Genomic DNA, 26831 nt, shown 5'->3' with positions numbered 1-26831 from the left:
CCAGTCACCCCTCCTTGGATTCCCCTAGGTCTCTAGTTTTCAGAAATGTACAGGTTTGGTAGGTTTCCCTAGGTGCCGGCTGAGCTAGAGGCCAAAATCTACAGGTAGTCACTTCGCAAAAAACACCTCTGTTTTCTTCCAAAATTTTGGTGGTGTCCACGTTGCGCTTTGGGGCGTTTCCTGTCGCGGGCGCTAGGCCTACCCACGCAAGTGAGGTATCATTTTTATCGGGAGACTTGGGGGAACGCTGGGTAGAAGGAAATTTGTGGCTCCTCCCAGATTCCAGAACTTTCTGCCACAGAAATGTGAGGAAAATGTGTTTTTTTAGCCAATTTTTGAGCTTTGCAAAGGATTCTGGGTAACAGAACCTGGTCCGAGCCCCGCCAGTCACCCCTCCTTGGATTCCCCTAGGTCTCTAGTTTTCAGAAATGCACTGGTTTGGTAGGTTTCCCTAGGTGGCGGCTGAGCTACAGGCCAAAATCTACAGGTAGGCACTTTGCTAAAAACAGGTCTGTTTTCTGTGATGTGTCCACGTTGCGCTTTGGGGCGTTTCCTGTCGCGGGCGCTAGGCCTACCCACACAAGTGAGGTATCATTTTTATCGGGAGACGTGGGGGAACGCTGGGTGGAAGGAAATTTGTGGCTCCTCTCAGATTCCAGAACTTTCTGCCACAGAAATGTGAGGAACATGTGTTTTTTTAGCCAATTTTTGAGCTTTGCAAAGGATTCTGGGTAACAGAACCTGGTCCGAGCCCCGCCAGTCACCCCTCCTTGGATTCCCCTAGGTCTCTAGTTTTCAGAAATGCACAGGTTTGGTAGGTTTCCCTAGGTGGCGGCTGAGCTACAGGCCCAAATCTACAGGTAGGCACTTCGCTAAAAACAGGTCTGTTTTCTTCCAAAATTTTGGTGGTGTCCACGTTGCGCTTTGGGGCGTTTCCTGTCGCGGGCGCTATGCCTACCCACGCAAGTGAGGTATCATTTTTATCGGGAGACTTGGGGGAACGCTGGGTGGAAGGAAATTTGTGGCTCCTCCCAGATTCCAGAACTTTCTGCCACAGAAATGTGAGGAACATGTGTTTTTTTAGCCAATTTTTGAGCTTTGCAAAGGATTCTGGGTAACAGAACCTGGTCCGAGCCCCGCCAGTCACCCCTCCTTGGATTCCCCTAGGTCTCTAGTTTTCAGAAATGCACAGGTTTGGTAGGTTTCCCTAGGTGGCGGCTGAGCTACAGGCCAAAATCTACAGGTAGGCACTTCGCTAAAAACAGGTCTGTTTTCTTCCAAAATTTTGGTGGTGTCCACGTTGCGCTTTGGGGCGTTTCCTGTCGCGGGCGCTAGGCCTACCCACGCAAGTGAGGTATCATTTTTATCGGGAGACTTGGGGGAACGCTGGGTGGAAGGAAATTTGTGGCTCCTCCCAGATTCCAGAACTTTCTGCCACAGAAATGTGAGGAACATGTGGTTTTTTAGCCAATTTTTGAGCTTTGCAAAGGATTCTGGGTAACAGAACCTGGTCCGAGCCCCGCCAGTCACCCCTCCTTGGATTCCCCTAGGTCTCTAGTTTTCAGAAATGCACAGGTTTGGTAGGTTTCCCCAGGTGGCGGCTGAGCTAGAGGCCAAAATCTACAGGTAGGCACTTTGCTAAAAACAGGTCTGTTTTCTGTGATGTGTCCACTTTGCGCTTTGGGGCGTTTCCTGTCGCGGGCGCTAGGCCTACCCACGCAAGTGAGGTATCATTTTTATCGGGAGACTTGGGGGAACGCTGGGTGGAAGGAAATTTGTGGCTCCTCTCAGATTCCAGAACTTTCTGTCACTCAAATGTAAGGAAAATGCGTTTTTTTAGCCAAAATATGAGGTTTGCAAAGGATTCTGGGTAACAGAACCTGGTCCGAGCCCCGCCAGTCACCCCTCCTTGGATTCCCCTAGGTCTCTAGTTTTCAGAAATGCACAGGTTTGGTAGGTTTCCCTAGGTGGCGGCTGAGCTAGAGGCCAAAATCTACAGGTAGGCACTTTGCTAAAAACAGGTCTGTTTTCTGTGATGTGTCCACGTTGCGCTTTGGGGCGTTTCCTGTCGCGGGCGCTAGGCCTACCCACACAAGTGAGGTATCATTTTTATCGGGAGACGTGGGGGAACGCTGGGTGGAAGGAAATTTGTGGCTCCTCTCGGATTCCAGAACTTTCTGCCACAGAAATGTGAGGAACATGTATTTTTTTAGCCAATTTTTGAGCTTTGCAAAGGATTCTGGGTAACAGAACCTGGTCCGAGCCCCACCAGTCACCCCTCCTTGGATTCCCCTAGGTCTCTAGTTTTCAGAAATGTACAGGTTTGGTAGGTTTCCCTAGGTGCCGGCTGAGCTAGAGGCCAAAATCTACAGGTAGTCACTTCGCAAAAAACACCTCTGTTTTCTTCCAAAATTTTGGTGGTGTCCACGTTGCGCTTTGGGGCGTTTCCTGTCGCGGGCGCTAGGCCTACCCACGCAAGTGAGGTATCATTTTTATCGGGAGACTTGGGGGAACGCTGGGTGGAAGGAAATTTGTGGCTCCTCCCAGATTCCAGAACTTTCTGCCACAGAAATGTGAGGAACATGTGTTTTTTTAGCCAATTTTTGAGCTTTGCAAAGGATTCTGGGTAACAGAACCTGGTCCGAGCCCCGCCAGTCACCCCTCCTTGGATTCCCCTAGGTCTCTAGTTTTCAGAAATGTACAGGTTTGATAGGTTTCCCTAGGTGGCGGCTGAACTAGAGGCCAAAATCTACAGGTAGTCACTTCGCAAAAAACACCTCTGTTTTCTTCCAAAATTTTGGTGGTGTCCACGTTGCGCTTTGGGGCGTTTCCTGTCGCGGGCGCTAGGCCTACCCACACAAGTAAGGTATCATTTTTATCGGGAGACGTGGGGGAACGCTGGGTGGAAGGATATTTGTGGCTCCTCTCAGATTCCAGAACTTTCTGCCACAGAAATGTGACGAACATGTGTTTTTTTAGCCAATTTTTGAGGTTTGCAAAGGATTCTGGGTAACAGAACCTGGTCCGAGCCACACAAATCACCCCATCTTGGATTCCCCTAGGTCTCTAGTTTTCAGAAATGCACAGGTTTGGTAGGTTTCCCTAGGTGGCGGCTGAGCTAGAGGCCAAAATCTACAGGTAGGCACTTTGCTAAAAACAGGTCTGTTTTCTGTGATGTGTCCACATTGCGCTTTGGGGTGTTTCCTGTCGCGGGCGCTAGGCCTACCCACACAAGTGAGGTATCATTTTTATCGGGAGACGTGGGGGAACGCTGGGTGGAAGGAAATTTGTGGCTCCTCTCAGATTCCAGAACTTTCTGCCACAGAAATGTGAGGAACATGTGTTTTTTTAGCCAGATTTTAAGGTTTGCAAAGGAATCTGGGTAACAGAACCTGGTCCGAGCCACACAAATCACCCCATCTTGGATTCCCCTAGGTCTCTAGTTTTCAGAAATGCACAGGTTTGGTAGGTTTCCCTAGGTGGCGGCTGAGCTAGAGGCCAAAATCTACAGGTAGGCACTTTGCTAAAAACAGGTTTGTTTTCTGTGATGTGTCCACGTTGCGCTTTGGTGCGTTTCCTGTCGCGGGCGCTAGGCCTACCCACACAAGTGAGGTATCATTTTTATCGGGAGACTTGGGGGAACATAGAATAGCAAAACAAGTGTTATTGCCCCTTGTCTTTCTCTACATTTTTCCCTTCCAAATGTAAGACAGTGTGTAAAAAAGACGTCTATTTGAGAAATGCCCTGTAATTCACATGCTAGTATGGGCACCCCGGAATTCAGAGATGTGCAAATAACCACTGCTTCTCAACACCTTATCTTGTGCCCATTTTGGAAATACAAAGGTTTTCTTGATAGCTATTTTTTACTCTTTATATTTCAGCAAATGAATTGCTGTATACCCGGCATAGAATGAAAACCCACTGCAGGGTGCAGGTCATTTATTGGCTCTGGGTACCTAGAGTTCTTGATGAACCTACAAGCCCTATATATCCCCGCAACCAGAAGAGTCCAGCAGACGTAACGGTATATTGCTTTCGAAAATCTGACATTGCAGGAAAAAGTTACAGAGTAAAACTTAGAGAAAAATTGATGTTTTTTTCACCTCAATTTCAATATTTTTCTTTTTCAGTTGCTATTTTCTGTAGGAAACCCTTGTAGGATCTACACAAATTACCCCTTGCTGAATTCAGAATTTTGTCTACTTTTCAGAAATGTTGCGGTTTATGGGATCCAGCGTTGGTTTCATGCCCATTTCTGTCACTGACTGGAAGGAGGCTGAAAGCACAAAAAATCGTAAAAATGGGGTATGTCCCAGTAAAATGCCAAAATTGGGTTGAAAAATTGGGTTTTCTGATTCAAGTCTGCCTGTTCCTGAAAGCTGGGAAGCTGGTGATTTTATCACGCAAACCCTTTGTTGATGCCCTTTTCAGGGAAAAAACCACAAGCCTTCTTCTGCAGCCCATTTTTCCAATTTTTTTTAAAAAAATGAAATTTTCACTGTTTTTTGGCTAATTTCTTGGCCTCCTTCTGGGGAACCCACAAAGTCTGGGTACCTCTAGAATCCCTAGGATGTTGGAAAAAAAGGACGCAAATTTGGCATGGGTAGCTTATGTGAACAAAAAGTTATGAGGGCCTAAGCGCGAACTGCTCCAAATAGCCAAAAAAAGTCTCGGCACAGGAGGGGGAAAAGGCCTGGCAGCGAAGGGGTTAAACCTATTTAACAAATGTATATTTACTCACAGTACAAAAAACAAAATATATATATATATATATATATATGAGTGTGTGTGGTGTGTGTGTGTGTGTATACATATAAGTGTGTATGTTAGTCTATGCTTAACATGTTCATAGGTCATTGTTTAGCTCATAGATAAGTTGTTCTATTTCATACTTATGAATCCCTGATCTCGTTTTTATGTCACACTGATCAAATGCTTTATTATCATAAGCATTTCGCTATTCAAAAATTGAGGAAAGATAATTAAAAGTTAAAAAGTACACTTATTCATTAACTTAAAATATTACAAATCTTGAAAGTCTGTTTATACAATACTACTTTTCTTTTCATATTATTATACCCTTTATTATATTCCTTGTACATATATTCCCTTACTATGTATTTACATATCTATGTATTACTCTAGTCCTACTTTACTAGAGAAAAGTTAAAGACAAATAAATAAAATAAAATCTATAAATACAATTTTAAATAAAGTGACAAAAAATAGTAATAATAATGAATACATAAATACAATAAAAATAAAAATAATATACTGAGAAAAAAATATATAAATACAATTATAAATAAATAAAAATAATATAAATGCACTCTCTTGTAAGCTTTACTTTGTCTGCCCATCACCCTATGTCATGTCTCTATCAATATATCTTCCATTCCCACTCTGACTTATCCCAAACCCATTCTTCTACTTTCATCTCTAAAATAACCCTGCCTAAACTCTTCCACATCTAGCTCACCCAAACCTCATTTTACAACCATGAGCTCCCAAATAACCCTACTAAATTCTCCCTCATTTATCTCACCTTTGACCCATCCAAAACCCCTCCTGCTACTATGATCTCCATAACCCTTTCCATAGGCTCTTCCCTCCTCCGTCTCTCCTTTACTCATCCCAAGCCTCATCCTATTACTATAAACTTCCAATTAACACTTCTAGATTGTACCCTCCTCTATCCCTCCATTACTTTAGTGAATCCAACTAACAAACTCACATATACTCTGCTCAAATTAACTCATAAAAATACTGATACTGTACTCATATTTCCCTATACTAATCCACCACTAATTCCTCTTGAGTTCAGAAGTAGCATGCTATTTGTTGAAAAGCGTTTTGACACCTCATCAGTGGGAGTAAGCGCTATATATATATATATATATATATATACATGTATACTATTACAATTATAAGCATTCCCAAACAATTATATTCTGATACATGACACAAAGAGGAGGGGCACAAACTCCTCAATGTCTTAGTTTCATTTGTGTTTTTATAAATAATCTTGGCCTTTGATTTATTCTGGTTTACTTCTATTGTCTAGCCTATAAGCATGTACCTCATGTAATGCCCTCTGCAGGCCAATAGAATTTTGGTCTAGAATTACAATAATGTAAGCGTATTGCAGGTTTTGTATTCACAAATTTAAATTTCTTGTTGGAAATGATCTGGTACTAAGTATTGCTGAACCTATGTTGGCTGTGTAGAAAATAAATTGTTATTCATTGTGGGGGGAAGAGGGAGGCATCTCTGCACCTGTATTCAAACCATCTGTTGGTGTTTATTCATGATGAGAAACTAAAACGATTCCCAACCTTGATTTTCACCCAGGTATGTGAGCACAAGGATATTATGGCCATGAAACGGGGGCGAGAAGTTACCAAGCTGGTACTTCTTTCCACAAAATGATATCATCTCCATCAAAAGTGGCAGAATGTTTAAAGTAAACAAGCAAAGAGAGTGCCAATTGTCTTGGTAACTGCCTGATTACCAGAAAAGACAAAACACTAATGTTATCAACTGTGCTGCAATTGGGCCTAAAACATTTTTCCTCAGTACATGCTTCTAGGTTGTTTAATATGATTGTAGAATATGCTTTAGCATCAATATCTAAGAGGGCAATCATGATAACTAGCTGAATTACTTATATTACCCTTTTCAGAAAGACAGCATAAGAAGGAGACATGCTATGAATCGGTAACAGTAGTTAAAAGAAACAATGTTCTGTACAGAGAAGGCAGACACATTTCCCTATAATTCACTATAAACTGTGTGCCTGTAATACCATTAGACCTAGATACATCTTCCAGGCTTGTATAGCATTAGTGCAGGTTTGGGGCTCTTTACTCTCTCCTTTATAATCAGATGTTCCCGATTTGTCTTTTTTATGGTCATATGGATATCCCAAGGGTTTTCAGGGCTGGATGTGAGTGTCTGTGATGTTGTGGAGTTTCTGCATGTGTTTTTCCTGCTTTAAGACACCCCCACTGTTTTCAGTCAGAGCAAGAGTCGTGTCATCTAGTTTATTGATCTAGTTCTAAAACTTACTTTGGTGTCTTCATTTTGATGGTTTGAAGACAATTAGCCACTGGTGTTCAGAGGACTTTGGGGCATATTTATACTCCGTTTGCGCCGAAATTGCGTCGTTTTTTTTGACGCAATTTCGACGCAAAACTAACTCCATATTTATACTTTGGCGTTAGACGCGTCTAGCGCCAAAGTCCATGGCGTTAGCGTCATTTTTTAGCGTGGACACCTACTTTGCGTTAATTATATGCAAGGTAGGCGTTCCCGTCTAAAAAATCGATTCCGAGGCATGTGCGTCGGATTTATACTCCCGGGCAAAAATCACGCCCGGGAGTGGGCGGGTCAAAAAAAATGACGTACGGCCGCTTTTGCGCTGTTTTTTAGCGCCTGCAAAAGGCAGGCGTTAAGGGACCTGTGGGCTCTGAAGGAGCCCAGAGGTGCCCTCCCATGCCCCCAGGGACACCCCCTGTCACCCTTGCCCACCCCAGGAGGACACCCAAGGCTGGAGGGACCCATCCCAGGGACATTAAGGTAAGTTCAGGTAAGTATTTTTTTTACATTTTTTTGTGGCATAGGGGGGCCTGATTTGTGCCCCCCTACATGCCACTATGCCCAATGACCATGCCCAGGGGACAGAAGTCCCCTGGGCATGGCCATTGGGCAAGGGGGCATGACTCCTGTCTTTGCTAAGACAGGAGTCATTTCTATGGGGGTTGGGAGTCGTAAAAAATGGCGCAAATCGGGTTGAGGCGAAAAAATTGCCTCAACCTGACTTGCCCCATTTCTTGACGCCCAAGCCCCATATCCCCCTACGCCGGCGCTGCCTGGTGTACGTCGTTTTTTTTAACGCACACCAGACTGCGTTGGCGCAATTTTTCGTCAAAAAGTATAAATATGGCCCTTTCTTTTTTTCCTTCCTTTTGCAGTCATTTATTGTATTGATCATTGATCATTTAGGGCCTGATTACGAGTTTGGCAGTTCAAGCGCCAGACCGCCATAGTGGCAGCCGCCAAAAGACCACCATGTTGGTGGTCATACAGACCGCCGTATTGTGAGTAACACAAGCAGGACTGACAAAAGTCAGCCAAAAATGCAGAAACTGCCATTCCTGTAGAGGGCATGAAATAGGCTGTCTGAACACTAGTACCAAAAGCCCGTCGACCAACCACCGACCGTATTACAAGTCAAAAGTCTCAGTGGAGGTTCAGCCATGGTGGTCAACTAATGACTGTCCGAACCACGGCAGTTCACGATCAACAGAGTAATACAGAACACCACATTGGCTGGATTTGAAAACAACACAGCTGACACACATAGCCACACTCAACACACCTGCAAAGCACACTGTAAAACACATGCCTTCACACACCACATTCCTTTGCATCTACAAAGCCAAATACACCAGCCAGAGCGCACAAAAGAGAAAAATATAGAATTAGAGTAGGCACTCCAGCACTTTTTCACATACCACACCCTTCACACTTTCCAGGCACATGCATTTGCACTTCCCAAATTCACAAACTCACCGCCAACTGTTAATTTCTGTTCTTTCCCTTAGCACCACCAGGTCACCCCAGAAAAATCCCTGTTTCATTGACGATGAATTAAGAGTCCTAGTGGATGAAATCATAAGAGTGCAGCCACATTTATATGGAGCCAAGTCCAGCACATTACTATTGCCAGAAAAACAGAAATGTGGCAAAGGATAGTCGACACGGTGAATTCTGTAGGCTGCACCCCACGCACAATGGATGACAGCAGGAAGAGTTGGAATGACCTCAGGGGGAAGCATTGTTCCATGCCATCCATGTACCAGATGCATGTCCAGAAGACTGATGGTGGTCCCCCCTCCTCCCTTACAACTCACATCCTGGCGGAGAAGGTCTTGGCCATCCTACATCCAGAGGGCTTGACAGAAATATCTGGTGGAGTGGAGTCAGGTAAGTCACAACACAAAAATATCACCAAAATGTATTGTCATGCAGGCTCACTGATAACCTTTTGCCATCTTTACTGTCACCCCACTCTCCAGCCCAGTGTCCCCCTGTCCATAGATCACAGCCTGGCATCTCATATGTGATCTAGACTCACCTGGGAGAACAATAGCTGTGTACATTGTGTGTAGTACAGAAATTTACAGGACTAAAATTCCTAGCAGACACAGTTCTACAATCACAAAAACAGAACAGAGGATGAAATTTGTAGTGTGTGGGTAGCACAGACACTGACAGGAAGGCCAGGAGGCACTACTACTGCCACTCCACTCAGCCACCAAAGTGTCCTCTCCTTCAGTGATCCTTGTCCTTGAACTCACCATTGAAGGGTACTCACCTGAGAGGTTGTGCTCTGTATAGTGTGTGGGTAGTGCAAAGACTGACAGGACTTCTAAGGCCAGGAGGCACTGCTACTGTCGCCTTAAACACCAGAACAGTGCTCTCTTCCCTGAACACAACAATATGTCAAACCTCATGTGTTGTGTACTCACTGGGGTAGTTGGCAGCTGTCAGGTTTGGTGAAGCAGTGAGAGTGACAGGACTGCAACTCACAGCAGGCACTGCTCCCCCAAATCAAGACTACAAAACTGTGTCCTTCCCAAAAATAACCCTGTTTACCAAATCTTTTCTGGAGTGTGCTCACCTGGGAGAAAACCATCGGCATAGTATGTGTCATACTGGGAGTTCCATGGCTGTAACTCACAGGAGGCTCTCTTGCTGTCACTCCAAACACCAGTCCAGTGTACACTTGCCAAAATACCCTCCTTTGGGAATTCACACATGAATTGAACTCATCTGTGGGTATGACATATAACAGCTGCATGAAGGACAAGGAGTGACATGACTGCTAAGGCCAGGAGCTTCTGTCTCACAAAATCCAGACACAAGTCCAGTGAGCATCTGTCCCAGTATCCTTGTTTGCAAACTTGCAATGGAAGTGTCAACTAGGAGAATGAGTTATGTACAGTGTGTAGTACTTGAAGTAACATTTCTTAAAATTCCAGGAGGGTCAGTCCCTTTAATTCCAATCACCAGGACACCATACACATGGCATAATGCATCTGTCTGTGAACTAAAAAACAAACTTTACACACCTGGATGGGACCAAGAGATACACTGTGATGTGGCTAACCACTTAGATCCATCTTGAGTAGCTAAGACAACTAGGACTTAAAAGGATCAAAGGTACATCCCGTCCTGCCACTGTTTTGCCTGCACTGCTGGCAAGATGTAAGTCTATGACCATCTTCCCAAGTGTTAGTGAACTCACTCATGCTACAGCTGGTTGACTGAAATTGGATTGGTATATCTCAGAAATGTCAGGTCTATACAATTGATAGCAAGTGTACCAGTCACACAAGGAAAACCTAACAATTTAACATGTACACAGCTTTGGGTAAATGTCACTGTAAACTATTGGAAGCAGATGTCAATATACAACCTGTAACATTGTATCCCTCACATCAACAGGTCGAGTTGCCACTGGAAACATTATGACCTCTAAAGAGACTGCCACTACCCCTGTGTATGAAGCCCTCAGTGATAACAACACTCCTGGATGTTTGGATGTTGAGGACAGTTCTGGCCCATCAAGGAAGCCTGGTCAGATGACACCAGTGAGCCTCGCCATGACCACACCAATTCCTCCAGCCCAGATGCATCTACATCTCAGACAGCCATTCGCCCGCCAACCTGTGTCATGGAAACAGTGACTACCATCTTGTGCCCCCAGTCCAGGATCCTGAGTCACAGGAATACACCTTGGACAATGATGGTACTGGAACCAGTGGTAGGGAGAAAGCTGTGCCAATGGCGCAGGCACGTGGGGGTAGGGTGTGTAGGAGGGATATTGTGGGCCAGTGGCATGAGGCCACTGGGGATGGTCCTGGCCAAGACAGAAGGAGTCAAGTCTTGGGAGCCTATCAACAATCCCATGTCACGATGGGCTTACCGAACTCAAATCAAGCAGCTGCAGAGGGACTTCCATCAAGAGTAATTTGAAAAGTGGGAGGCCGCAAACACCATCATGGCCTCCCTATCAGGGGTGTTCATGGAGACTAGCAGTACCCCGATCTGGGCCATGAGCAACACCACATTCCTTTATTTGGCCAAGAAACACAAGGCCCTTCTACATTGGTGGCAGCCGTTGGAAGGGAGGCCCTGCCAGGGGAAGTACCCATCACAGACAAGCCTGTCTCATAGCGCCAGTACTCCTCAAAGGGAAGAGGGGATGTCCATCTAAAACTCTAGGAGATGCAGACGGCAAGACACCAACCACTGTCAGCAAGTGACCTCTTTCTGATTTTACTCCTTTGTGTGCCAGTTATTCACTCTGTTGACTGTTCTCCAACCATGTTCCATCTTCCATGGTAGTAGGACACTGGACTCCAAATGTTGTGGCATCTATAAACATGACTTCATCTACCATGACTAATACACTCACTTACATCTTCTGTAGCATCAGTTTATTATTTCCCACACCTATGTAAATAATCTCACCAATCAGAAAAGCATTGCCTGTCTGCTTCTGGTCCAGATGTTGAAATGTTGAGATGTAAGCCCTTGTGATGCACAGGAGAAAAACACAAGATGGTAATGGAAGGAGGGATATGTCACAGGTAGAGTCATGCTGAGTATTAATAGCAACACATTGATACAAGTGTCTGGTCACACTAAACATTTTATTGCACTGCACAGCACATAAGATGTCTGGACTGTCATAGTCAAGAATGTCTGAACCATATTGAATCAGGCTAGATATGCCAAAGTACGGTCCCCCAGACCACAGAAGAAAGGGCTTTGTCAGACCTTGTCCTGTAAGATAGCCTTACTGATTAGTAGATGTTGTCATACCAAAACATGGTCTGTCAACATAACTTAAGCCATGGCACAGACAGGGGCAGTACAACAGTCCCTGATCATGGGTCCATCCCGTTACAATGACAAAGCATCTGTGGGTATGATACAACCTGCATCAGTGTTGCAGAGCAGGCACTCTGGTCTGCAATGAGAAAACACATCCACAGGTACAACCAGGTCATTCAGGATCATTGTCAACACAATGTGAAGGGAGAATGCATGGATTGCACTTAATTATAACAGATCTCAAGGCCATATGATCACACACACATGTCACAACTGGACCAACAGGCCACATCAATCCTGGGTATCCTGCTCTTCAGATTTCCAACTACCTACTGTCCAAGCTACCTTGTCACAGGACTCATACACCCTAAATCTGTAACCAACATTACCTTGGTTAATCCCTGTCCTCGTCCAATGTCATAAAATCATCAGATACCAACCAATGTCACAACCATGAAATGCCCACATGAGGATGGCATTGTGAAGGTACCTGGATAATGAATAATACAAGGTGTTTAGGTTGGGGATTATTACCTATGATCATAAGCGCATACAAAACATCAGTGGACACACTTACATTGCAATGAGACTGACAAAACCCTGCTGATAATCAAGGTAGTGAAAGGTTAAGTCTGACTTAGCAAGCAAAGTTTGGATGTGTACTGCAAAGCATAGCATCCACAATCTGTATGGGAAAACACCCTTGTCTACACATCCTGACTATTACAGTTCCTCATATAGTCACAGTGATAACATAAAACACTTGCTTACACTCAGATAAAGTAGTGATTGATGAGATTCACCCCTAAGTCTTCACCTTCCTCCTCATCATTGTCATCCTAACTTGGCATTTGAGTATTCTCACTCAGTGGCACTGCTGGCTCTTCCTCATATGGGATGTATGGGATATTCCTCCACATGGTTATGTTATGGAACATGCAGCAGGCTACAATTATCATACATGCTTTTTTGGATGAGTAGAGGATGGCCACACCTGTCTTGTCCACACACCTGAATCTGGCCTTGAGGAGCCCAAAAGCCCTCTTCATGACACACCATGTTCTTCTATGAGTATTGTTGAAGCAGACTTTCCCTGGTGTAGTTGGGTTCCTCCTAATGGGAAACGTGCAACTATGAGCTCCTCTCTTCAGATTTGTGGCAGCAGACATTGCACACACACAAACAGGGCAGGTTTGACTTACCAAACAGCAAGGTCATCTCTGGGTACAGTCGTGACATCAGTTGGGGGATTGCATTGTTCTGCATAATGAGGCATTATGAACTGAACCCGGGAAATGGGCACAGACTAGTAAAATGTAGAGATGCACCAAACTAACCATTTGGACATTGATGGAATGGTAGCTCTTTCTGTTGTGGTACACTTGTTCATTGCCATTAGTGGGACCAAGGCAACATGCTCACCATCAATGGCTCTCACCACATGTGGGATGTGTGCCAAACCATAGTAGTCAGCCTTCACATAGGTCAAATCTTCACACTGAGGAAAGCGTATATAGCTGTCCAGGTGTTTCAATATTGCTGTGAGTACATCCTTTAAAACCAGACTGAGTATAGGCTTGGACATCCTAGCAGATTGGCATACTGTATTTTGGAAGGACCCTGTGACCGAGAAGTGCAAAACTGCCATAACTTGTGCAATGGGTGGTATGCTATTTGGATGACGTATGGCAGGCATCAGCTCGGGCTCCAACTGACAACATGGACCCACAATTGTTAGCTGATTCAGAAGGTAGATCTGGATGAGGTGGTGTTCTTCCATAGTCTGAAAGTCTGACAGAGGATGATAGACAGGAGTTTGTCTGATCCTTCCCCCTCCCTTGGTACCTAGGCATGACAAGACATGAGTATTGCCATTATTCAATGTGTCCCTTGGAGCATACAGGATGCATGTCAATGTTAAGATGTGACAAGGCATGTATTGTGGTTTGGACATGGTACACAGTACCCATCACAACTGATAATCACACAGCAGTCACATGTCACCACCTGCTTTGCCATACATGTGTACACATCATGTAAGTGGTCATCAACCATTGTGCAACAACGCATGCCTCTTGGACTGTGACTTGATGTCACAAGCACTAACATGACCTTTGTTGGGAGGGGGGTGCTATGCCCCAATGGAAATTGCCATACATGCCTAACAATGTACATTATTGGGGAGTGATTAGTTGGAGGTACATGACAGGTAAAGACAAGCAGTTAGTGATGCAAACCCAACTGTTTCAGAGGTGTGACTCATTTGTTGGAACCATATAACACATTTCAGGCCTCTAAAATGGTGAGAGGCTGACATACTCCAGAGGACATTCGGAAAAGCCTGGCACCACAGGCAGAAGTCATCATGGCGGTAGGCAGTTGCAACTGCGGCGGACACAGTCATAGGATAAGTGATGGTCGCAGGCCAATTTCTGTGTCTGCCGGCAGTGATGGCCACATATGTGGCAGATATGACTGCCATGTTCTGGAAAATCCCTCACTTGACTGCTGCCAGCAAGATCTCCACTACCTGAGCTCTTGTGTACCACCTCTGGGAGCAATCATGCCACATCCAGCAGGTGATAGGGTCCTAGCCTTCTCACCAGAGGAGTTGGATAAGCTAGTGTCTGAGGTCCTACACCTGTATGAACAGCTCTATGGTGCACCAGAGGATAAGGTGTCTCATGTGCACAGTTTTCTCTGTACTTTGACATATATTCCATATTCACAGGCTAGAGTGTGACCATGTGTGGCAGAATGTGAACTCAAAGCCCTGTAGGTGCAGTCAGTATGCATCGATGGGGGAGTCAATGTGCATGTATTTGTGTTCAGTGCCAGGTGTTGTGTTCTGTTACATTGTACTCTGATCCACCTTGTGTTGGAGGCATATAACTAGGTAAGGTGACATAACAGCCATCCCCAGGCATCTACTACCTCATGGATTTCATCAATGTGAGGGCACATGTATTTAAATGACAGCATGAGCAGTGCATGCATGTTGGATACATCAGTTGTGTGTAATGTGAGCTATGTGAATGGTGCCACAGATATTTCAAACCACATCCGCCCTTGCTGAACTGTTGTTTGGAAGGCATATCCTGAGTTACTCTCCACTCAGGTTGGCACAAAAATACCACATGCCAGTTGGCTGTTGGCTACATTATGTACTGTGGTGCATGACAGTGTTGAAAATGGAGTTTCATGTAGGTCTCTCTGCTAACTGGATTTGTCCAAGTGTGTGCTAGTGTTGAATCACTTTTGTTATGCAACTCAAGCTCTGTGCCCATTCCCTGTATCCCACCACATCATGTTATGATTGCCTCAGAGCGAATATGCAGTGTATTGAGGCTCTATCCTCTAATAATAATGTACATGGTATTAGGGGTAACTGATGTGCTATTGACATTTATGTTGTCATCTATGTGGTGACGTTTGCCGATACTTCTGAATCTTAAGGGGAGGGTAGTTCATATCAATTCGATGAATATGGCAATAGACTGAATCATTTGGAACAGTACCAACAGAATCCCCGTTTTTTAGGTCACTGCAGATTCAATCACAGATCAAGATTCAGACAAAATCGGGGAAATCGTCCCCCGAACTCAGAACAATCTCACCACACATTACAAACAAGACGCAATCAGTATTGGAGGGACTGAAGGAGATTCCGATCTTTAATTTGAGTCAAATTACCTTGGATGACCATTGCATTAGCTTGTTATCGAAAGGCTTGTCCTTTGTACCGAATTCAGACATAAATAAATTTGAATTGATGAGAAACCTTCAGGCATTCTTCAGACGAGTGAGACTAAAAAGGTTTTTTTCATCGTCTCCCCCTACTACCACTGTTAGCAGATCAGGACTCAAATTGCCATCTACGTTTACTCCCCCGTTAGAAGCTTTGGGTCCCGAAATAGCTATATTTGAGGGGACAGTGACTAGTAAAATTAAGAAAATGCTTCTACACGCCCCAAGATCCAGGTAAAATCTTAGCAAAGATGAAAGCATGGCCCTAAAAAGTCTTAAAAATACCAGGACTATCACTGTTAAACCATGTGATAAAGGGGGTGGTATAGCTATTCTAGACACCAATTTGTATATGGACAATATGGAAAACATGCTACAGTGTCCGGTCTTTTATAAATCTATACCAGGCCACCCTGAAATCAAATTGAAGAGATCAATCAAAACTACGAATCTAGAAGCCTTAGAAGCGGGCCTTATTTGTAAGAAAGAATTAGATTTTTTGACTCCAGTCCATACTAGAATCCCGATTATCTATGGTCTACCTAAGATTCACAAGGACGCCAGTAATCCACCTATGCGTCCGATTGTATCCACCATAGGCTCGGCCATTGAGCCATTGTCAAAGTACGTTGATACCTTTCAGAAACCGATGGTAGCCCTTTTACCATCCTACATCAGAGACACAGGCCACTTCATTTCTAAGATCGAGGGCCTGCAATATAGACCTGATGGGGAATATCTGGTGACCATGGACCTTGAGTCTTTATATACGAATATACCCCAGCAAGAAGCCATTGATGTTGTAGCACTATATCTAAACAGACGGGGAGACGATCCAGCATTGAGTTTCATTCTGAAATGTTTGGAAACTGTACTATTTAATAACTACTTTGATTTTAATGGCAAAATGTATCATCAAATCAAAGGAGTCAGTATGGGTGCTGCCTGTGCACCTAGTGTGGCGAACCTATATGTGGGAGCATTCGAGGACAAGTTCATTTACAACGAAATGGCCCCTTTCTATGAGAATGTGCAGGCCTGGAGTAGATTTATTGATGATGTTTTCTTCATTTGGAAAGGCAGTGAAGACCAACTACTAGAATTTTACAGTTGGCTCAATATGTGTGACAGCAACCTCAGATTTACGATTAAATACGACCATCATTTGGTTGAATTCCTGGATGTGTATATCAAACACCACCGAGGGCACTTGCTTATGACCCTATATACTAAACCCACGGCTAGGAACACGCTGCTTCACTTTGATAGTCTCCATTCCCGTAACCAGAAGCAGTCTATTCCTTTTTCACAATTCCTGAGACTCAGGAGAAATTGCACCAGCATGGCAGACTTTTTGAAACATGCCGCAGATCTTACGTGCAAATTTGAACAGAGAGGTTATCCGATTAGAACCATCAAAGATTCCTTAAAAAGAGCCAAGTTTTACAACCGTGAGGCCCTGTTTTCAAAACAACGATGCAAGACCAGTGACCGGCTAGCCTGTGTGATTCACCATTCTACCCTGAATAATCAAATCAGGGATATTATTAACAAAGAATGGCACATTTTGAATTCCAATACTGAAGTGGATAAACTTGAGAAACCATTGTTCGCTTTCAGGAGGAACAAAAACCTACGGAACCATTTGGTGAAATCAGCTACCAATTTTGTATCTACTTTTGGCCAAAAGTCACTAACAGGATCTAATCCAGTTACGGGCAATTACAAATGTGGCCAATGCCACGCCTGTGACTCAGCCATTGTTGCAAAAGAGTTTACATTCAATGACAAGACTATCCCATTTATGGACATGACTAATTGTAGATCTAAAAATGTAATTTACTTGATTATTTGCCCCTGCAACCTGGTATATATAGGTGAGACCTCCAGGGAATTTAGAACTAGGCTATCAGAACATAAATCTGCGATTAGGACACAAAAGATCAACGCCCCCCTAGTTGCTCATTGGTTATCTTTAAACCACAAGGAGGTAGATATCAGGTGGATTATTCTTGTGAAAGTACTGACAAGAAACAATGTGGACCCTGAAAAACAAAGGAAAAAGAAAGAAGTGTTTTGGATTTTTTCTTTAAACACATATGAGAATGGCCTGAACGAAGATCTCCATTGGAGCAATGCCATCTGAGTACGTATGTACAGGATTGCCTGAGGGGTCAATATTTTTCCAGGTGCCTACCACAGGGTTGCTTCGTGCTCTCCTGTGGTGGCCCTTTATCTTACTTTGAAGTGAATCCTTCACTTTATACGATAAAACTGTTTTCGGTTTCTTCATATAAAACCTTATGTTATCGATTTGTATTATATACACGATACGTATTGTATTTCACTAACCCATTTTGTGCCTACCCTTGGGACATTGAGTACCCTGTACTTTGATGTTCCAAGATGGCGCCCACTGTTTTGGGCGTGCTGGTAAGTGATATCTACTCTTTGGTTTGATTTAGAACTGGCCAATATTTTTTATTTTTTATCTTTGGTCATTTCCTTTTGCCACTACTATATGGCTATGACTCTACAGTTTGATTGTACCTCTTATTCTCTGTAGATTTGGGCATATTTCATGCTGTTTTGACGGCTCTAAGATGGCGCATGTTTGACCATTTTCTTAGATGGCCCCTACGGGCCTGTTTCTATGTTCATCACATCACCTGTAGTGATTTGGTTTAAATGGGAGGCAGCTGGGGAAGTACGGGTTATTGCTCCTCGAGAGATCATCGTGCTGGTCATATGTCCTGGATCCTGCTGATACTGGTAGGTTAGCTTTGCTGAACCTTTGTGGATTGAATTATTTTATACTGTCTGGATTGTGTCATTTCTATCTGGCTCATGACTCCCCCCTGTTTCCTTGCAGTTAGCAAGTTGTTCCCTACAAGTTTGGTATCCTTGTAGGTTTCCCCTGTGGATTACGTTTTTTAAACCATGTGAACTTGTAGGTAAGTCTGTAGTTAGCGATTGTACATATGAGCAGATTTTTTCTTTTCTATCCTGTGGACTTTCCTGCCCTGTGCAAGCTAATGATTTTCATTATGTTTGCTTTTAGAGTGAGAAAGCATAGCTTCATTTAGCTATATCCATGTGTTAGTCCTTCATTTTGGACTACAAATTTGAAGTTGGAGAGTGTTTAATCCAGCCTGTAAGGGATATCTAAGTTCTTTCATATCTAAGGTATTTTATCTTATTTTAATATAAACAAACTGATCTTTTACTATTCTTGACTAGATTCTCTCGGTGGTAATCCAACACTTTTATACTATAAGTGATTCTATTTCTGCACTTTATCTAGCATTTTGCTGGACACTAATGGTGCTTTCCTTGGATCTTTAGATTTATTTACCTTTATTAAGCATTGGTTTTATAGATTTTGATCTTGGGCACTTTATCGGTGTTTTTTCTTAATTAAGTCACTTGAGTTGGTCTGGTTGCAAATCTGACATGATTCGAGCCTTCCCCCTATGCAAAGAACTGTAATGAATAATTTTGATGTTTCTTTGATAGGCAGATTACAAGATGTACGTATGCCAATTATACTGAATCATAAAGTCCTGATGAAGGTGTATTTATATTTTTCTTCACTCACCGAAACGCGCATCGGCTTGTAAATTGGCATGTCTTGAACATTGGCATGAAGTGTTTGAAATTGGAAAATTTGAAGCCCTGACCAGGATTGGCTACCATCAAATTATAACCTAGAATTGGCTGTTATTATGTTGAATTTTATACAATCCAAACTACAACGTATAATTGTAGCATCGAAGCAGTAACTTTATTGTGCTGTTTAAATATCCTCTCATGTATGAGGCGGTTGTAAATTTGTATGTATACTATTTCATGATTTTGTTGGTTCTGTGTTTTTTGTTTATTTTTGCGTATCTACTGGTATGTTATTTATGTTTTCATATATGTATGTTTCATTTAGGTTAGGGGGTTGTATTATATTTTTTTGGTTGATTCTATGTTGGTTATATTATGTGCGAACTGAATGTTTAATTAGCTATAATAAATATCTAAATTGAAATATATTGTATGTTGTATATTTGAATTTAAGATTTCCATTCCTATGTTTGCTATGTTAATGGAAAGTAAACTACGTTATACTCATAGTATTGCTTCCCTGTGTGTTACTCTCTGTATTTAGCTCAGGGACCCTGTTTAGATACGAGGATTTGCTTACTTACAGCTCTGCTGTCAGGGTTTGTTCGTTTGATTACTTTATTTATCTTGTGTCTTTCTGTGCACCAGACCTTCTTTCTTTCTTTTTTTCATTTGGGATTACATTGTTTTTGGGCCAATTTTTTGTTTTATTTTTATTCTTTTCTCTCTTTTAATAAGTTCTTTAGAGTTAGTTTAATCTGTTTTCTTTGATGGAGAGTATTAAAACCTTTGGGCTTATCGAGGAGGATTTTTCAAGAATAGTGGCACCAGTACCAATTCGACTTCAGAGACCTTATTTTCCAACAGCCTTATCAATGACTGGCTTAATTTACTCAATTTAAAAAAGAAAGCCCGCAGGACTGAAGCACACGCGGAATTTATTTTAGAATATCTTAAGGCTGGTACTATCCCAAACGAGGGCCTGCAATATAGACCTGATGGGGAATATCTGGTGACCATGGACCTTGAGTCTTTATATACGAATATCCCCCAGCAAGAAGCCATTGATGTTGTAGCACTATATCTAAACAGACGGGGAGACGATCCAGCATTGAGTTTCATTCTGAAATGTTTGGAAACTGTACTATTTAATAACTACTTTGATTTTAATGGCAAAATGTATCATCAAATCAAAGGAGTCAGTATGGGTGCTGCCTGTGCACCTAGTGTGGCGAACCTATATGTGGGAGCATTCGAGGACAAGTTCATTTACAACGAAATGGCCCCTTTCTATGAGAATGTGCAGGCCTGGAGTAGATTTATTGATGATGTTTTCTTCATTTGGAAAGGCAGTGAAGACCAACTACTAGAATTTTACAGTTGGCTCAATATGTGTGACAGCAACCTCAGATTTACGATTAAATACGACCATCATTTGGTTGAATTCCTCGATCTGTATATCAAACACCACCAAGGGCACTTGCTTATGACCCTATACACTAAACCCACGGCTAGGAACACGCTGCTTCACTTTGATAGTTTCCATCCCCGTAACCAAAAGCAGTCTATTCCTTTTTCACAATTCCTGAGACTCAGGAGAAATTGCACCAGCATGGCAGACTTTTTGAAACATGCCGCAGATCTTACGTGCAAATTTGAACAGAGAGGTTATCCGATTAGAACCATCAAAGATTCCTTAAAAAGAGCCAAGTTTTACAACCGTGAGGCCCTGTTTTCAAAACAATGATGCAAGACCAGTGACCGGCTAGCCTGTGTGATTCACCATTCTACCCTGAATAATCAAATCAGGGATATTATTAACAAAGAATGGCACATTTTGAATTCCAATACTGAAGCGGATAAACTTGAGAAACCATTGTTCGCTTTCAGGAGGAACAAAAACCTACGGAACCATTTGGTGAAATCAGCTACCAATTTTGTATCTACTTTTGGCCAAAAGTCACTAACAGGATCTAATCCAGTTACGGGCAATTACAAATGTGGCCAATGCCACGCCTGTGACTCAGCCATTGTTGCAAAAGAGTTTACATTCAATGAAAAGACTATCCCATTTATGGACATGACTAATTGTAGATCTAAAAATTTAATTTACTTGATTATTTGCCCCTGCAACCTGGGATATATAGGTGAGACCTCCAGGGAATTTAGAACTAGGCTATCAGAACATAAATCTGCGATTAGGACACAAAAGATCAATGCCCCCCTAGTTGCTCATTGGTTATCTTTAAACCACAAGGAGGTAGATATCAGGTGGATTATTCTTGAGAAAGTACTGACAAGAAACGATGTGGACCCTGAAAAACAAAGGAAAAAGAAAGAAGTGTTTTGGATTTTTTCTTTAAACACATATGAGAATGGCCTGAACGAAGATCTCCCTTGGAGCAATGCCATCTGAGTACGTATGTACAGGATTGCCTGAGGGGTCAATATTTTTCCAGGTGCCTACCACAGGGTTGCTTCGTGCTCTCCTGTGGTGGCCCTTTATCTTACTTTGAAGTGAATCCTTCACTTTATACGATAAAACTGTTTTCGGTTTCTTCTTATAAAACCTTATGTTATCGATTTGTATTATATACACGATACCTATTGTATTTCACTAACCCATTTTGTGCCTACCCTTGGGACATTGAGTACCCTGTACTTTGATGTTCCAAGATGGCTCCCACTGTTTTGGGCGTGCTGGTAAGTGATATCTACTCTTTGGTTTGATTTAGAACTGGCCAATATTTTTTATTTTTTATCTTTGGTCATTTCCTTTTGCCACTACTATATGGCTATGACTCTACAGTTTGATTGTACCTCTTATTCTCTGTAGATTTGGGCATATTTCATGCTGTTTTGACGGCTCTAAGATGGCGCATGTTTGACCATTTTTTTAGATGGCCCCTACGGGCCTGTTTCTATGTTCATCATATCACCTGCAGTGATTTGGTTTAAATGGGAGGCAGCTGGGGAAGTACGGGTTATTGCTCCTCGAGAGATCATCGTGCTGGTCATATGTCCTGGATCCTGCTGATACTGGTAGGTTAGCTTTGCTGAACCTTTGTGGATTGAATTATTTTATACTGTCTGGATTGTGTCATTTCTATCTGGCTCTTGACTCCCCCCTGTTTCCTTGCAGTTAGCAAGTTGTTCCCTACAAGTTTGGTATCCTCGTGGGTTTCCCCTGTGGATTACGTTTTTTAAACCATGTGAACTTGTAGGTAAGTCTGTAGTTAGCGATTGTACATATGAGCAGATTTTTTCTTTTCTATCCTGTGGACTTTCCTGCCCTGTGCAAGCTAATGATTTTCATTCTGTTTGCTTTTAGAGTGAGAAAGCATAGCTTCATTTAGCTATATCCATGTGTTAGTCCTTCATTTTGGACTACAAATTTGAAGTTGGAGAGTGTTTAATCCAGACTGTAAGGGATATCTAAGTTCTTTCATATCTAAGGTATTTTATCTTATTTTAATATAAACAAACTAGTCTTTTACTATTCTTGACTAGATTCTCTTGGTGGTAATCCAACACTTTTATACTATAGGTGATTCTATTTCTGCACTTTATCTAGCATTTTGCTGGACACTAATGGTGCTTTCCTTGGATCTTTAGATTTATTTACCTTTATTAAGCATTGGTTTTATAGATTTTGATCTTGGGCACTTTATCGGTGTTTTTTCTTAATTAAGTCTCTTGAGTTGGTCTGGTTGCAAATCTGACATGATTCGAGCCTTCCCCCTATGCAAAGAACTGTAATGAATAATTTTGATGTTTCTTTGATAGGCAGATTACAAGATGTACGTATGCCAATTATACTGAATCATAAAGTCCTGATGAAGGTGTATTTATATTTTTCTTCACTCACCGAAACGCGCATCGGCTTGTAAATTGGCATGTCTTGAACATTGGCATGAAGTGTTTGAAATTGGAAAATTTGAAGCCCTGACCAGGATTGGCTACCATCAAATTATAACCTAGAATTGGCTGTTATTATGTTGAATTTTATACAATCCAAACTACAACGTATAATTGTAGCATCGAAGCAGTAACTTTATTGTGCTGTTTAAATATCCTCTCATGTATGAGGCGGTTGTAAATTTGTATGTATACTATTTCGTGATTTTGTTGGTTCTGTGTTTTTTGTTTATTTTTGCGTATCTACTGGTATGTTATTTATGTTTTCATATATGTATGTTTCATTTAGGTTAGGGGGTTGTATTATATTTTTTTGGTTGATTCTATGTTGGTTATATTATGTGCGAACTGAATGTTTAATTAGCTATAATAAATATCTAAATTGAAATATATTGTATGTTGTATATTTGAATTTAAGATTTCCATTCCTATGTTTGCTATGTTAATGGAGAGTAAACTACGTTATACTCATAGTCACCTTCATACAGGTCACCTGTGTCCTATGCAGTCTCATTGCATTTCTGACATTGCGTAAGTGCAAATAGGCGCTGTCAAATGATAACCCATGTTATGTGACTCAGTTGACTGGTCACATTGCAGAAAACATACAATGTGTGCCTATGTAATTTTGAAAGTAATCTACGTATTATGGATGCATATGTCAAAAAGTGTGTTTTGTGTTGATGATGAGACACACATACCCCACTCCCTGAAGTGGCATGAGTCTGCATCTGTATTTGCACATGTCCACCCATGGACAGGCTAGACTCTTTCTGCGCTCACCATGCCAATCCCTTCATTGTTACCCTTGTGTGATGTTAGAGTTTGTACCCTGGCAGTAGCCTGTATGCAGAGGATCATTCTCACAGATTGTGAGCTGGGTAGTGGGTAGGGCTGTAAATTGGGAAGTGTTTGTAGTCATCTCTCTGTATTCAATGACTGCTATGTGCCACACTTGGGCAATATGGGAAAGACAGGATGTTCTTTTCTTGGTATATTGACACGTACGTGACTCAGCAATTTTGTATAGGACTTGTTGACATAACTTCTTGTCTTGCCTTTTTCATCCATGCAGGTCAATGCCCATCAGCAAAAAGGGATTTGGAGAGCCATCACCAAGAAGGTGCAGACCCTTGGGGGTCCACAGCCATCAGAGCACCCACTGTCACAAGAGGTGGGAGGACCTGAGACATAGGGCCAGGAAGATCACGGAGGCCCAGCTGAGGCTCTCCTCCCAACATGGGCAGAGTGCTTGTCAGTTCATGATTCCCCCCAGTGGCCCGTATCCTGGCAATGGGCTCCTCAGAGCTGGTTGGGCATTTGAAGGCAGCACAGCAGCCAGAAGGGGGTGAGTATACAGCAAAGTTCTGTCTGTCCCATTGCCAAGTGATTGAGTGAGGTACTGACTGCTCCACCTGACAATGAGGGATGTGCCATTTGTCTCATAGTAGATGGGAGATTGTTTGTTTTGACATGTGATGTCATCAAACTTGTGAGCCTTGACTTTTGGACCTGGGACCTAGGACAAAACTGGGGGAAATTTGTGGCTCTTCAACATGCAAAGGACAGATGTCTACTACAGAAACTCTCAGGGAATGTCATTGTAATGGGTGTCAGACATTAATGGTGACTATCCTCGGTTATGCTAATTCGTTGTTTTGTTTATTTCTGGGGATATCTCTCCCTGACATATTGAACCTGATGTCAACAGTGTCCCTTTCAATGCCACATGTGAGGCCTATCTGAGTTAGATTGATACTATCTCCTTGAATCTATTGTGACTGATGTCACTTGGTGAAGTGTACATTGTTGAAATGTTTCCTGTGTGACATGGTTATTTCAATGTCACCTACTCCAGGATAAAGAACTTTTGTGATCCACATAGCAGGATTTTAGGGTTTCATTTCTAGATGTTGGTTTATTATGTATGTGCCTAACAGATATGTGCATAACCTTGTGTGGGATATGTGGGAAGGGAATTTACAATGGGATACTGTTGTTTGCCAATAATTGACTGCATGTGGGATAGGTTTCAGGTTGAACAGGACTCATAGTTGTTGTATGGTTAGTGTGGTTCTAAGACTTCATCCATGCGATAACAGTTGCCTGAGGTCCTGATTTTACTGTGGGCCACTGTGTTAAATCCAGATGGCATACATGCTTATGTCATGGCACATGCATGCACCACTTAGACGAGTAGTCTTGCTGGGGCCTACTTGACATAATGGTATTGTTAGCCCATCTGAGCTGTGGTTCAGGTGTTATTATGGAGACATGTGACAACCATATTCATCTTTGACCTTGCAGCATCAGCACAGGCAAGCGGAGGAGATGGAGCTGAGCCAAGTGGTGACGCTTCTGGCCATGGCACCTCGGGTCAGGAGACATCTGACACGGAGGGACCCAGTGGCCTGGAGGGTGAGGGGAGTGCCATGGGGGAGATCAGATCTACTTCATCATCATCTTTAGATTCCTCCTCCAGTGGCCACCCCCTAGTGGAGACGGATCCATCGGGGCATCCCCCAGCACCATCTTTGTCTACCATCCCCCATTATATCACCGCCCGTTCTGTTGGTCCCCACCCAGTTGGTCGTGTCCGCTCACCCAAGATGGTGGGCTTCTCCTTCCCTGCATGCACCTCCACCCCAGTCCCTGTTATCCCTGCTACCCTGAGTGAGGAGGCTATTGACCTCTTGAGAAGTATCTCTGTGGGTCAGTCAGCCATTGTAAATGCGATCCAGAGACTTGCAAACCAACTGCAACAAACAAACATGTTGCTGGGAACATTCATGATATAATGGCTGGCCTACAGAGGTATATGCAGGCTCTGGCCTCCACAGTGATGGTAGCCAGTCACCCACCATCCTCTGTCCCCCCTCTACCTCCCTCTTCCCAGTCCAAATCTCCCTTCCCCTACCTACCCAAAGCACACAAACATCTGCAGACATCCACCTCAACAGACAAATGGAGAGCACAAAAACACAAGCACCACAAGACACACTGGCACAACACAAACAACATCCACCTACAGACAGAACAACAGTTAGAACTTCCCCTTACACCCCCATCACCCCCAGCATCAAGCATACCAACAGACACCACCACAACAGTCACTGACACAGTCACCACACCCCTCCTACCTGCAGACACCATCTCAGCAGACCTGCAGATATCCACCACAAGCAACACACCTGCAGACACCACAGCTACAGATACACATATATCCACCACATCCACCATACCTACAGTCACCACACCAACAGACATCAGCATCCCCACCCCCTACCCAAGACACATAAACAACCTTGCTCACCCACTCAACAGATACCCACCACACAAGTATAACTCCCATAAGCACACTCCCACAACATCCACACCTACACATCAGACAACCACTCCCTCAGCCCCCATATCCCTAGCCCCTTCTGATGACCAACTCCATGTGTCAAAGAAACTGTTCCTCTGTGCGTTTGACCTTACCATGGTTCTCCCCTTATACCGCACTCAAAGGACCCCATCCAAGCTCCAAGACCGTCCTTCTACCCCCAAGGCCTCCTGTGCCCCCCTGCAAGCACCCATACCTGTCCCCCATCAAGATGAAGCCCACCCCTCAAAATTTGAATCACACCCCTCCCAAGAAGACC

Source organism: Pleurodeles waltl, chromosome 6 (assembly GCF_031143425.1).
Source record: "Pleurodeles waltl isolate 20211129_DDA chromosome 6, aPleWal1.hap1.20221129, whole genome shotgun sequence".
NCBI lineage: Eukaryota > Metazoa > Chordata > Amphibia > Caudata > Salamandridae > Pleurodeles > Pleurodeles waltl.
The sequence above is the reverse complement of the archived record's forward strand: the minus strand, read 5'-3'. Positions refer to the sequence as shown.